Source organism: Rhineura floridana, chromosome 3 (assembly GCF_030035675.1).
Source record: "Rhineura floridana isolate rRhiFlo1 chromosome 3, rRhiFlo1.hap2, whole genome shotgun sequence".
In the NCBI taxonomy this organism is placed as follows: Eukaryota; Metazoa; Chordata; class Lepidosauria; order Squamata; family Rhineuridae; genus Rhineura; species Rhineura floridana.
Genome location: NC_084482.1, coordinates 211,965,716 through 211,979,076, shown reverse-complemented (window position 1 = coordinate 211,979,076; position 13,361 = coordinate 211,965,716). Strand labels below are relative to the sequence as shown.

The 13,361-nt window shown below is 45.7% G+C and overlaps 2 pseudogenes; both read left to right on the top strand.

Annotated features, from left to right (window-relative positions):
* LOC133381987 (zinc finger protein 420-like) overlaps nucleotides 1–5,642 on the top strand; it is a 33,299-nt pseudogene extending 27,657 nt beyond the window's left edge.
* LOC133378945 (zinc finger protein 845-like) overlaps nucleotides 1–13,361 on the top strand; it is a 159,479-nt pseudogene that overhangs the window by 44,437 nt on the left and 101,681 nt on the right.

Here is a 13,361-nt window from a genome sequence, read left to right as displayed (position 1 = left end):
TCTTTTTCACAGGTAATGGAATGATGTCAGTGAGACCTAATAAGTCATCTCCTCTTTCTGGTGGAGGAGAAGCTCTTGCTATCGCCCCATATCAGGTAGGGGAAAGACTCGGAAGTGGGAGAGCCTGGGGGCAGCCTGGGTGCCTCTCTGTCCATGGGTCTGAATGAATTTCCCTCCTCTTTGCGTCTCCCAAAGCCATCCTCAACAAAAGCTGTGAATGCCATTTAAGAAGGTTTCTGTCCTTAGAACAATGACCAGCCACCTCACCTTAACTATGTTTTCCATGTAGGTAGCAGATAATCTTTTTGCTTTCTGTGAAGACAAAATGTATTGTTTCTCTTTTAGGATCCAGTGTCTTTGGAGGATGTGGCTGTGAATTTCACGGGAGAGGAGTGGGCTTTGCTGAATCCTGACCAGAGAGCTCTGCATAGCGAAGTCATGGGAGGGATTTGTGGGACTTTGTCCTGTCTTGGTAAGGCCCCCTGTTCAGACGTAACTTGTTTTGTTGTTGTTGTTATGTGCATTCAAGTAGATTATGACTTATGGCGACCCTATGAATCAGTGACCTCCAATAGCATCATCAACCACCCTGTTCAGATCTTGTAAGGGCAGGTCTGTGGCTTCCTTCCTGGAATCAATCCTATCTCTTCTTTGGCCTTCCTCTTTTTCTACTCCCTTCTGTTTTTCCCAGCATTATTGTCTTTTCCAGTCAATCATGTCTTCTCATGATGTGTCCAATATATGATAACCTGAGTTTCATCATTTTAGCTTCTAGTGACAGTTCTAATTAGTTCTAACACCCAATTATTTACCTTTTTCGCGGTCCATGGTATGCACAAAGCTTTCCTCCAACACCGCATTTCAAATGAGTTGATCTTTCTCTTATCTGCTATCAGTTTTGTAACTTTCGAACTTTCACATCCATACATAGAGATTGGGGATACAGTGGTTTGAATGATCCTGACTTTACTGTTCAATGATACATCTTTGCATTTGAGGACCTTTTCTAGTTCTCTCCTAGCTGCCCTCCCCAGTCCTAGCCGCTTTCTGATTTCTTCACTATTGTCTCCATTTTGGTTAATGACTGTGCCAAGGTATTGCTAATCCTTGACATGTTAATTGTCCTCATTGTCAACGTTAAAGTACATAAATCTTCTGTTGTCATTATTTTGGTCGTTTTGACATTCAGCTGTAGTCCTGCTTTTGTGCTTTCCTCTTCAACTTTCATCAGCATTGGTTTCAAATCATTACTGGTTTCTGCTAGTAGTATGGTATCGTCTGCATATCTTAAATTATTGATATTTCTCCCTCCAATTTTCACACCTCCTTCATCTTGGTCCAATCCTGCTTTCCGTATGATATGTTCTGCATATAGGTTAAACAAATAGGGTGATAAAATACACCCCTGTCTCACATCCTTTCTGATTGGGAACCAATCGGTTTCTCCATATTCTGTCCTTACAGTAGCCTCTTGTCCAGTGTATAGGATGCGCATCAGGACAGTCAGATGCTGTGGCACCCCCATTTCTTTTAAAGCATTCCATAGTTTTTCATGATCTACACAATCAAAGCTGTAATCTATAAAGCACAGGGTGATCTTCTTCTGAAATTCCTTGCTCCGTTCCATTATCCAATGTATGTTTGAGATGTGATCTCTGGTGCCTCTTCCCTTTCTAAATCCAGCTTGGACGTCTGGCATTTCTCGCTCCATATATGGGAAGAGTCTTTGTTGTAGAATCTTGAGCATTACTTTACTTGCATGGGATATTAAGGCAATAGTTCGATAATTACTGCATTCCCTGGGATCCCCTCTCTGTGGAATTGGGATGTATATGGAACGCTTCCAGTCTGTGGGCCATTGTTTAATTTTCCATACTTGTTGACAAATGTTTGTTAAAATTTGGACAGATTCAGTCTCAGTAGTTTGTAGCAACTCTATTGGTATCATCTATTCCTGGTGATTTGTTTCTTCCAAGTATTTGAAGAGCAGCTTTCACCTCACATTCTATAATTTCTGGTTCTTCATCATAAGGTTCCTCCATGTAATTTGTTATGTGCCTTCAAGTCGATTACGACTTATGGCGACCCTATGAATCAACGACCTCCAGTAGCATCTGTTATAAACCACGGTGTTCGGATCTTGTAAGGTCAGGTCTGTGGCTTCCTTTCTGGAATCAATCCTATCTCTTCTTTGGCCTTCCTCTTTTTCTACTCCCTTCTGTTTTTCCCAGCATTATTGTCTTTTCTAGTGAATCATGTCTTCTCATGATGTGTCCAAAGTATGATAACCTCAGTTTCATCATTTTAGCTTCTAATGGTAGTTCTGGTTTAATTTCTTCTAACACCCAATTATTTGTCTTTTTTGTGGTCCATGGTATCGGTCGTAATATCTGTTTTCAAATTCCATATTTCTATATTTAATGCACCCGAATATTCTGATGTACTGCCACCTACTTCAACTGGGATTCTTAATCTTCTCCAGATAAACTTATATGACAGCCATCTATTCTATCTGAACACAGATCTCTAGTTATGCCCTTCTAAAATGATGGTCCAATTCAGTGGAATTTCTCACTACAAGTTTTCCCCAACTGCTAAAACAGCATAGCTGAGCTCCATTTGAGTTTCTAATATAGCCCACTAGGTGCAACATTTGGCATTTTGGGCTTTGGGAGGACACATCCAAAGCTCCCCTCTTAGTTCATCCTTTTTCCTAGACCTGGAGCAGAGTGGTGGCAGTGCATCCTACTCTTTGGGGGAGAGGAGGACTGTTTTAAGACTGGGGTAGCCATCATGGTGTGCTCCACAGATTGCTGGACTCTCACTCCATAAGCAGTGACCATTGTCCACGCTGATTGGGGCTGATGGGAATGGGATTCCAACAAACTCTGGAGAGCACCATGTTGTTATAGGGAAAGGGACTCAGACGGTAAGAAAAGCCTTCCCTATATCTGCACATTTCCTATATTTCAACACTTGAAGTCCATTTCTTCTAGACTAATACAAGATTTCCTATCTCTTTTTTTTTGAGGGGGGAGGAGGAACCCTTGTAGGAAAAGGGACTTGGATGCTGCAGAGCCACCCCTCCCGCAATTTGTCCACAGATGAGTGTGTGTGTTTGTGTACATGCCCTCCTACCCATATTTTTTCACAGTTCCTAAATTTCAGCATTTCAAGCCCTCTTCTTGCACCCTAGTAGAATATCATAGAATAGTAGAATTGGAAGGTGCCTATCAGGCCAACAAGTCCAACCCGCTGCTCAATGCAGGAATCCAAATCAAATCAAATTTTTCTCACTTCACTTGCTCCAAAGAGTTCCAAAGAGAATATCTGTGGTTGTTTTACTTATCTGTACAACTTTGTAGGCTAGGCCGAATGAGAGTGATTGGCCCAGGACCACCCAATGGGATTAACCTCTGACTGGGAGCTGAACCCAGATCACCGTGGTCCAAATCCAACAATCCGTATCACTCCAATTGTCAGTGAATGCCCGACAACAGAGACTGTTCAACCTGGAGTAAGATCGATCTTTCATCTAAGTCCTGTCAATTCTTCCTTCATCACAAAAGTTATTTGGGATTGTTCAGTGATTTGAGGATCCATTTCTTCCCTCGTGGTCTTATCAGGTTCTCTCTTCTTTGCAGAAGGTGAGGAATGGAAAGCCAAGAGGAAGGGAGAACTTTGTGGGAAAGAGAGACAGGAAAGAGACAGATCTGAAAACAAGGAAGAGCAGAGAAGGAATCCTGAAGCAGAAGAGAAAAGGAGGAATAAATCTTGCGCTTCTTACGGCAGTGGCTACCATAAAACTGCCATCCAAGAAAAAACACATCAAAGAATAATAAAACTGCCCACCAAAAAATTCACACCGGGCACAAACCATATAAATGCCTAGATTGTGGAAAGAGCTTCCGTCAGAAGAGAAATCTGACTTGCCATCAAAGAATTCACACTGGAGAGAAACCATATAAGTGCTTGGAATGTGGAAAGAGCTTTCGTCGGAAGACACATCTGACTTGCCATCAAAGAATTCACATGGGGGAGAAACCTTTTAAGTGCTTGGAATGTGGAAACAGCTTCCATCAGAAGATACATCTGACTTTCCATCAAAGAATTCACACGGGGGGAGAAACCATATAAGTGCTTGGAATGTGGAAACAGCTTCCATCAGAAGATACATCTGACTTTCCATCAAAGAATTCACACAGGGGAGAAACCTTTTAAGTGCTTGGAATGTGGAAAGAGTTTCAGCAGGAAACAAGCACTCACTTTCCATCAGAGAACTCACACTGGGGAGAAACCATATAAGTGCTTAGAATGTGGAAAGAGCTTCAGTTGGAAAGAGCAACTCACTGCCCATCAAATTATTCACACTGGGGAGAAACCATATAAGTGCTTAGAATGTGGAAAGAGCTTCCACAGGAAACAAGCACTCACTTTCCATGAAAGAATTCACACTGGGGAGAAACCATATAAGTGCTTAGAATGTGGAAAGAGCTTCAGTTGGAAAGAGCAACTCACTGCCCATCAAAGTATTCACACTGGGGAGAAACCATTTAAGTGCTTAGAATGTGGAAAGAGCTTCAGTTGGAAACAGCAACTCACTGCCCATCAAAGAATTCACACTCGGAGAAACCATATAAGTGCTTAGAATGTGGAAAGAGCTTCGGTAGGAAACAGGAACTCACTGCCCATCAAAGTATCCACACTGGGGAGAAACCATATAAGTGCTTAGAATGTGGAAAGAGCTTCAGCAGGAAACAAGCACTCGCTTTCCATCAAAGAATTCACACTGGGGAGAAACCATATAAGTGCTTAGTATGTGGAAAGAGCTTCAGTTGGAAAGAGCAACTGCCTGCCTATCAAAGAATTCACACTGGGGAGAAACCATATAAGTGCTTAGAATATGGAAAGAGCTTCCGCAGGAAACAAGCACTCACTGCCCATCAAAGTATTCACACTGAGGAGAAGCCATATGAATGCCTGGAATGTGGAAAGGGCTTTACTAGAAATTCCTCTCTCACTTTGCATCAAAGAATTCACAGAGGGGAGAAACCATAGAACTGCTTGGAACATGGAAAGAGCTTCAGAAGTAGCACAAGTCTTTATTGTCATGAAAGATTTCAGAAATGGGGAAACCATATTATGAGTGTAGAACAGGGGGTGGCTGACCTGTTGCCTGTGAGTGTTTTGGAGGCCTGCAGAGACCTGCAGCAGCGTCCCCCAACGCCCGTGCACTGTGGGATGTTAGAGAAGAGATCCTGACCTTCCCCTGTGTGATCCTGGCCTCCCTTCTCTTTTCACACTACACTGCCCTCACCCAGAACCCATCCCCCCTTTCTTTGTAGAGTGAATTCTGATTTTCCCAATCTTGGGAAAATCCTAAAATAAAAATACAAATTCCATCCGCTGCTCCCTGGTTGGTGCTGCTGGTTGCATTCTCTTTAGCTGAGGTGGAACCAGAAAGAGCTGTGAACTATTAATATGAAGGGGCCTGAGTTTGTCATGTCCATTAATTTTAAAGGATCCACTCTGAGGTGGAAGTTGGGTGCAACCCACATATTAGTTTTACGACTCTTTTGTGCAAATCTGTTATTTTGAAAACCTTGTATTTTTTAACAAAATAAATTCATGCCCACAATGGACCTCAAGTTTCAAGACCTTATGGTGGTCAGGGAAGAAGTACTAATGAAGGGGAGAGAACAACACTCAGGGTTGAATACATCCCATCAAGCACAACCCAGTAATGTGGAGGGAGAAGATATTTGGACACCTAAGCGCCTGGGCCTTCAACAGGTAGGACAAAAGGGTCTGTTTCTGGAAGGACCAGCAGGTAGCCAAGACAACTTTCATTGTCTTAAAGAAGTAAGTTTGTATGTGGTTTAGGGAAAAAAAGATAGCCTTGTGCTGAACGCCCCTGTCGTTTCAGGTTTTTAAGTAGCTAAGGAGTAAAGTCACTCCAGAGAGAGAGAGGAGACCAGGCTGGGTCTTGGGAGGGGCCCACACTGCTGAACAGCTGCTGCCACTGCCCCACTCACAGCAAGCAAGCTGACCCTGTAAGGATGAGCAGAGGAAGAAGGCCTCTCAACCCACCCACAACAGTGGTGCAGTTGTCATGGGCTGTGCAGGCTCCTCGTCCCTTTCTTTTTGGGGATGTGCATCCCACCCGGGTCCCTCTGTTTCCGCAGCCGACTGCATGACTTTCAAAAGGCCTCTTTCCCCGTCACTGTTGCCACCTGCACAGAACTGCTTGCGAGTGCCTGTAGCACCAACAGCGGCTGCTCCCCGAGAGAGCAAAGCCTTCCGCCTCCCAGTGCAGCAGCAGCACCTCTGCACACCGGCGTTATTTCCCCCGCCTCAGCCAGCTTTCCTGTACTGAGCAGGAGGGACGCTGGTAGAGGTTGAATTGCATGCAGGGCGGAGGAGGAGGAGGATATATATACACACACACCTGGAGTGATTTCTCCTCCTTTGTAAACTCCAGCCAGCATGTTGGTGGGGAAAGGCATGACTCGCAGCACAACAACAATAATAATATTAATAAGAATATTAATAAGAAATGCTGTACAGGTTGAAGACCAGCCGTGAGGGCTTAGCTCTCTGATGTTTGTTTTTCCACAGTGAACTGGGCAGGAGGGGAAATTGGCGGGAACTAGCGCTGCCTCGCTCCAGATGGACCTAGGCAGACTGGGACAAAACCATATAAATGCCTGGGATGTGGAATGAGCATCAATACTAATTCCGGTCTCACTGCCCATCAAAAAATTCACACTGATAAGAAGTCATACGAAAGGAAGGGCCTTAGCTGGAAAAGTAAACTTGCTTCCCATCAAAGAATTCACATTCGGGAATGACCATATAAAGGCTTATCATGTGGAAAGAGCTTCAGCTATAAGGAAAATCTTGCTGTCCATCAAAAATTCACACTGGGGATATCAGCACTATAACACTGCTTGGAATGTGGAAAAAGCTTCAACTACAAGCAGAAGTGGGTGGAGCAGCTGCTTTGCATGCAGAAGGTTGCAGGTTCAATCGCCAGTGGCATCTCCAGGTAGCTCTCGGAGAGACTCCTTGTCTGAAACCGTGGAGAGCTGCTGCCAGCCAGTGCAGACAGCAGTGACCTAGATGGACCCCAGTGCTCTGAGTTGGTATAGGACAGGAGTTCCCCGTCTTCCTGTTCTCTGCAAGGCCTCTTTCCTCCTTAGCTCCCGCTTTGAGCGATCATCCGTCTGCCTGATTTCATAAGGGTTAAAATAAAGGAAACCAGACTGCTAGGGAGGAAGGATAGAGGAAGTGGTTGGAGGGGAATCCATGCTCTTCAAAGGCAATGTGGTTCCTCTCCCTCTGAAGTCACTTCCGGCCTGGCTCTTTCCTTGGGGAAAAGCAGCACTGCCCCCCTGTCTCTCCCCCAAGGGCTGCTGCATCGGTGGCCCCTTCTGGGGTCTGGTCAGCCTCCCCTCCCCCGTTGGACATTTGGGCGAAGGGGAGTCCCAGAGCTGCGGGGAGGATGCAGAGGAGGAAGTGTAAGAAAGGGGAGTGAGGACAAATTAGGAGACTCCTTATGATTGCAGCCCCTGTCGGTGAAGGCAGAGAAAAGTCTGGAGCCATAGCAAGGGAGAACTTCACCCTGTAAGGAGGTGGCCCATGTTGAGCTGACCCCGTCAGGATCCCCCATCACAACATCCACCATCAGGGAGCAGAGCTTCCTTCCCCCTCCTCTTGAAAATGAATTGTACTTAATGAGATATGCAAATAATGGTGGTAGACTGCAGCTGGGTGGAGAGGTGGGGTGTTTTTATCTGGCTGAGGAATCTGCTTAACAACCGATGGGCGAAGAAAAAAATAGGCAAGGCCTTGGTCCCCTGAGTGAAATCTTGGGGGCAGGGATCATATTGCAAATGAATGCTGTTTGATGGGAGTAGTTTTGGGTGGGAAGTGGAGCTTTCCTATACAGAATCAGTGTGCCAGACCTCAGTGTGTTGAATGATCAGAACTTGATTCCTAGAGAGGAAGGGAATTTGGGGGGGCTCTGTGTACCCCAAAGCCCCTTCCTGCCAGGATCTTAACTTGAGTGAAAGAAAGTGCTTTTTGCCCCAAGCGCGGCATCGGTGCCCCCCCTCTGAAATCTGATGAATCCCCTTCCCCTTTGTGCATTTGGCTGAAGGGTTTCCCCAGGGCTGCAGGGGAGGGCTCATAGGAGACCTGTTCAGCTGATCCATCCAAATCAGGGAGGGGACCCTTTTCCTTTCCTCTCTTGGCAAGGCCAAGACACCCCACAGTGAGTGAGGAGAGTGAAAGCAGATCTTGAATGCCCCCGTTACTTACACACTAACTGGTGTTATCACTTGTCATGAGCCAGGCTGGGAGAGGGCGGATAGAGGAGGGCGAAACATGATGAGGAACCCGGAGAGGGAGCAAGCAGAGGGGTGGACTCACAGGGCGACTCAACCCCTGTCTTTGACAGCTCAGCCCCAGACTCCCCTATTGAAGCACCGCCTGGTCCAACTGAACATGCCCATGGCGCCCACACCAGACACTCAGCTTTGCACTTCAGATGTTTCCCAGCTGAGTGCTGCCCAGCTTCCCACAGCCGAACGGACATCTAGCAGCCCCCTTCAGTCGGAGAGGGAAGCTGAGATTAAACCACCTTCACCCTGCGCTGGGAGGCGCTTCAGGTGGGAAGTTCAACAGTTAGAACTGAGACGGAGCCTTCGTTTGCACGTTGAATCCAGGCCTACTTAAACTGACTTGGGGGGGACCCGGATGCCGAGTCAATGTCTTGGAGTCGTGAAGCTGTGCTTATTTAGCGCTAGAGCAGAGCAAAGTTCTTAGAAAGAGCAGTTAGTTTAATCAGACACACAGCTTCTGTCTATAGCTTTAATAACAAGAGAAAGCACCAGAGCCGTGTCTGTCTCTGACACCTTCGATTTCAGGCATGACATCACTGCTACCTCCTTCCTACCCTCCCCCTGATCTCTGCAAGGCCAAAACACCACTTTAAGTGAGGAGGGATTGAAAGTAGGTCTCTGAACGCCCCCATTACTCACGCACTGACTGGTGTCATCACTCTTCCTGGCTGACACACGTGGGCCCATCCAGGCTGGCAACTCCTGGGATGCAGAAGGGATCTTTCAACATTGAATGGAAAGCGCTACTCGAAAAGTGGCAACCTTTGAATCAAAGGAACCAACTTCAGCAGAACCCAACTGAAAATAACTGTTGTATTAAAAGGGTAAATAGGTGGAGACCGCAATCCAAATGTTAATGTAACATATTGCCTGTCTGCTCAGACACTGTATCTCGTACCGTACTCTGCTTTATAAGAAAACAATGCTTTGTCTAGAAGGGTTTAAGAAACCCATTTTCAGAAGAGAACTTTTCTCCTCTGTGCACTACTAAACTACAAGCGAAGCCATTATAAGCTTATGTAAATGATTTTAGCACACTCTTTGCACATTTTAAGCCATTATTTGGGCTATCCCATCACACTGTGCTGGGTTTGTCTGAGTGCCTGTAGCACCCAGACGTTATTTTCTGCAAACGCTACTACACAGTAAGTGTTAGTGAATGTTAACAAAGCCCTTTCCCCTCCCCCGAAGGGAAAAGTGAAAACTTTGCAAAGAGGCTTTGGGAGGTCTCCTGATTTGCAACAGCTATAGACCAGGGAGTCATGACGAATTCCACTTACAGTGCAATGCAGAGCAGCCATTATTCAAGGGAAGGTGGTCCGTTCTGATTTACGTAGTTACAGGATTAGATCCATCTCTAGGGGAGATTTGAAACGTGGCAAATGTTCATGTTGCTCATAAGCGTTACAGATAAAACAGCACGTTCATCCTAAAGATGGAAGGAAATTCAGATTGAACAGTTTCACTAAGTGTCAATCTATTGATGTATGTTATATTTGTACCAACACCATCAACTACGCAATTTATAGATTATATACTCCAGAAGAGGTAAAATATTTCACTAGAGAATTGATCCATATGTCTTGTGACAAAGGCCAAAATCTGCATATTGTGTTACATTTTAGATTTTTGGTTTAAATGGACTCACTGACAAGTTTAGCTTATCCTACATACAGTATAGGATAAGCCAGTGTGGTGTAGTGGTTAGAGTGTTGGACTAGGACCTGGGAGACCAGGGTTTGAATCCCCACGTAGCCATGAAGCTCACTGGGTGACATTGGGCCAGTCACTGCCTCTCAGTCTCATGAAAACCCTCTTCATAGGGTCGCCATAAGTCGGAATCGACTTGAAGGCAGTACACTTACTTACACACATATACAGTATAACATCTTTTTGAAATTAATGATGATAATCACCCGTAAAAGTATTCTCTTATTTATTATATATCTTGGTCTTTCGGAAAGATGAGTTTATATTGTTGTTCCCTGAGATGAGTGCAAGGGAGATATATGTGCGAAATATTTAATTGTGGTATGTGCTGTAATTAGTTATACATTTGCAGCGTAAGGATGCTAGATGGATAATAGTGTATTGTACTTACAGCTATGAAATCACCATCTAAAAGCATCTCTGTATAGAAAAGTATTCTTATTGACTAGAGAAGCACAACAAGGACTTAATTCTTCAAGAGAGAATTGTTATCATTCCTCCCAAGGACAGCTGAGAACATTAACAGGGGAGATTGGAAAAGACAATACTTGAAACAGATTGTCCTGCTGTTTCTTAATTTGGACTGTGTAATGTAAGTCTAACTTAAGAAATGGTAATCTTTCAACTTCTAGACCTTTTCAATTTTGAGTTCAATATGGAACCTTTTTACACTTTGGGTCTTGCTAGTGCTTATATGTTGATGGCTAGGTGTTTGGCATTGCGCGCCTCAGTGTACAAAGTAAGCAGATGGATTTCGAGTTCCCTTCCTCCTCTTAATTCCCATTCACAGGACCTCCATTGCATCCCATTGAGATTTCAGGACAAGGTCATCCCTCAATACAAGGCATGCTGTATAGTGTCTCAGGCTTTCAGAGCATCATTTTAGACTTCATAGCAAAGCCATACGCTGGGCAGGAGTCTCTTGCACTCCAGTGGAGGCGTTTTTTCTTCCTTTCTGTTAAACTGAGTTTAACCTTCTCTAACTGACAAAAGTAGCTGAACTGACTTGGCTTTCCGGTTCCATTCATCTTCCAGATACAGCAACATATATCATCACATCTTCCCTTCTCACGCAAGCCAAACCAGTTTGAGAGCCTTGTCTGCCAGCCTCCCCATATTTCTATTATCTATATATTTGTCTTGAACCCCCAGGAGGGTCCGAACCCCCAGGAAGGAGCCACAGCTCAGTGGGTAGAGCAGCTGCTTTGCATGCAGAAGGTCCCAGGTTCAATCTCCAAGGACAGACTCCCTACCTAAAACGCTGGAGAGCTGCTGCCAGTCAGTGCAGACACCACTGAGCTAGATCGACCCCCATGCTCTGACTCAGTACAGGGCAGGAGCTCCGTGTCTTCCTCCATGCTGCGCAACGCCTCTTTCCTTCTTGGCTCCCGCTCTGAGAGATCATCAGGAGGCTTGACTTCGTGAGGGTTAAAGTAAACGAAACCAGATTCCTAGAAAGGAAAGAGGAGGAGGAGGTGCGGGAGGCTTCAAAGAAAATGCGGCTCCTCTCCCTCTGACGTCACTTCCTGCCGGGCTCTTCCCTTGGAGGAAAGTGGCTCCCTGGTCAAGAGCGCAGTTGGATTCGTCATTAAACGCCAGAAGTAGCAGCAGCGCTGCAGCGTCGGTGGCGCCTTCTGGGGTCTGGTAAGCCCCTTGTCCCTGCTGTGCATTTGGGCGAAGGGGAGTCCCAGGGCCGAGGGGAGGAGCTGCAGGGCGGGGGAGCCAGGAGGGGGCGGGAGACCCCAGATTGGAGCCCCACCCGGTGAAGGCAGAGGAGCGGCTGGAGAGCCCACGATAGCGAGGGAGACCCTCACCCCGTAAGGAGGTGGCCTCTGTTCTGTGACCCTTCAGGATCCCCCGTCAGAACATCCGCCATAATAACAGATACACAAAGCGAATAAAATGGAAGAAAAAAGATAGGCAGGGCCTTGGTACAATGAGTGGAAAGTGGAGCTTCCTTATGCAGAAGCAGTATACCAGGCTTAGTGTGTTATATGGCCTCAATTTGATGGCTAGACAGGAAGGGAATCCTGGGGGGGGGGGCTGTATCCATCAGAGCAAAAGTTCCTGTGTTCAAAGTCCCTTTCATTCTCATTTGGTGGTAAATACCCAAGCCCTGCATGGGTGCCCCCCTCTGAAATCTTGTGACCATCCTCTGCCTTTACACATTTGGTGGAAAGGTTTTCACAGAGCAGGGCGCCCAGGAGGCCTGTTCAGCTGATCCATCCAAATCAGGGAGGAGAGCTACCTCTCCCTCCCCAGCAGGGCCAGGACACCACTTTGAATTAAGGCGCAATTGAAAGTGTGCCTATCAATCCCCCCGTTATTCACACACTGACTGGTGTTATCACACATGTGCCCATCCAGGCAAGTAACCCCTGGGATACAGAAGGGACCTTTAAGTGTGAATAGAAAGTGCTACTGAAAATTGGCAATCTTTTCATCAAAGGAATCAAACTCGGAAGACCCCGACTGAAAGTGAACAACCGTGTTTTATTAAAAGGGTAAATAGGTGAAGAGAGCCTACAGGACAGGGCAGCCCCCACCCACATCCATATCCCATCACTCAATGCCTGCTGAGGTGAAGGTAAAGCCAGTTCTTCCTTAATTTATGATGACAATCCCAAAAATGTAGATTCATTGCTTTCTTCCACCACATTATACTCAAAGATCTTTCCATTTCCTTATCACAACCAGGTCATAAACTCCAGGGACTGCAGCGTTCCAATTTAATTTAATATGCAACAATATAGCTCACGTTTAACTCTGAAGGGGGACAGTTGTAAAGATAAGCAAATCTATCAAGAGATGAAAGGAATAACGTATTTCATTCACAATTAAACCAAAATTCTGTATTCCAGGAGAGGCTTGTAAAAGTTCAGAGATAAGTTAGGGAGTATAGGATCTTCTATTGAATTAGACAATTGTGCCATCTAGCTCAGTATTGTCCGCACTGACTGGCAGAGTCTCTCCAGGATTACAGGCAGGGAGTCTTTCCCAGCCCTACCTGGAGATTCAAAGTGGGACGTTCTGTGTACAAAGCAGCTGCTCTACCACTGAGCTACAGCCTGTCCTCTGAAAGGGTCTCCCCTTTAGCTTGTTTTTAATTAAGAATAAGGGGGTAATGAGGATGATGCTGGTCCCTGGGGCCTTTTGGAGCTGCTATCAGAGATGTGTCAGCCATCCAGGGATCCATCTTCAAAGGAAGACATAGGCCCCATCATTGGGTTTTTATCAAAGGTTATA